The sequence below is a fragment of the Triticum aestivum genome, chromosome 1D (genome assembly GCF_018294505.1).
Source record: "Triticum aestivum cultivar Chinese Spring chromosome 1D, IWGSC CS RefSeq v2.1, whole genome shotgun sequence".
NCBI classification, from domain to species: Eukaryota; Viridiplantae; Streptophyta; class Magnoliopsida; order Poales; family Poaceae; genus Triticum; species Triticum aestivum.
In genome coordinates, this window is record NC_057796.1 from 239293165 (window position 1) to 239294735 (window position 1571).

Below are 1571 nucleotides of genomic sequence, written 5' to 3' on the forward strand. Positions count from 1 at the left end.
CCATCCGCATACTGCTAGCCTATGCCAACCATCACAACATCCTTCTGTACCAAATTGATGTGAAGAGTGCCTTTCTGAACGAAAAAATCGAAGAAGAAGTGTATGTTGCACAACCTCCTGGCTTTGAAGACCCAAAACATCCTGACATGGTATACAAGCTCAACAAGGCACTGTATGGCCTCAAACAAGCCCCTCGCGCTTGCTATGACATGCTCAAAGACTTCCTGAAGAGTAAAGGCTTCATACCTGGTTCCCTGGATCCCACACTCTTCACGAAGACATATGATGGTGAACTGTTTGTGTGCCAAATCTATGTGGATGACATTATCTTCGGCTGCACTAACAAGAAATAAAGTGATGAGTTTGGACATATGATGCAAGAGCAATATCAGATGTCCATGATGGGTGAGCTAAAATTCTTCCTCGGTCTTAAAATCCGTCAGCAGAGCAACAACATCTTCATATCACAAGAGAAATACCTCAAAGATTGCCTGAACAAGTTTGGAATGCAAGACTGCAAAGGATACACGACGCCAATGCCAACCAAAAGTCATCTGGGCCCCGGCGACAATGGTAAAGAGTTCGATCAAAAGGTATACCGTTCCATGATTGGTTCTTTACTCTATTTATGTGCATCTAGGCTAGATATAATGCTTAGCATTTGCATGTGTGCCCGATTCCAAGCGGCACCAAAGGAATCGCATCACTTAGCTATGAAGCGAATTCTTCGATATTTGGCTTACACCCCAACACTAGGATTATGGTATCCAAAGGGCTCAGAGTTTGTTCTAGTTGGATTCTCAGATGCTGATTATGCCGGTGACAAGGTTGATCGCAAGTCCACATCAGGCACATGTCACTTTCTTGGATGATCTCTTGTCTGTTGGTCTTCAAAGAAGCAGAACTGTGTATCCCTCTCCACTGCTGAATCTGAATACATTGCTGCTGGATCTTGCTGCGCTCAGCTTCTATGGATGAAGCAAACTCTCAAGGACTATGGCATCAACCTGAAGCAAGTGCCACTCTACTGCGACAATGAAAGCGCCATCAAGATTGCCAACAACCCAGTTCAGCATTCGAAGACAAAGCACATTCACATCAGTCATCACTTTCTGAGAGATCATGTCATGAAGGAAGATATTGATATCATTCACGTCAACACTGAAGAGCAATTGGCCGATATCTTCACAAAGCCCTTGGATGAGAAAGGGTTTTGCAAGTTGCGGTGTGAGCTAAATATCTTAGAATCCTCAAATGTCCTGTAATTGGACACACATCCTAACGCTTATGCATGTTGATGACTTAGATGTGCAACACACGAAGTAACGTATATCTTCAATCAATGAAGACATACACTCTAAGTGTGAATGCATTAACACGGAATTTGACTTCAGAGCGCCACAATAATTGTGGGCCGTGTCTGGGTCTAACACTAACTATACGGTGGGCAAAGCCACCACTAAATTCTTATTGAAGTGTTTCATTTGGCTTCATAGTTGCATAGTCTTCGCATTTGGATTGTCTTCAACTTTGATTTGACTTCGAGGTTTATCTTCGCAATGTTGAGTTGG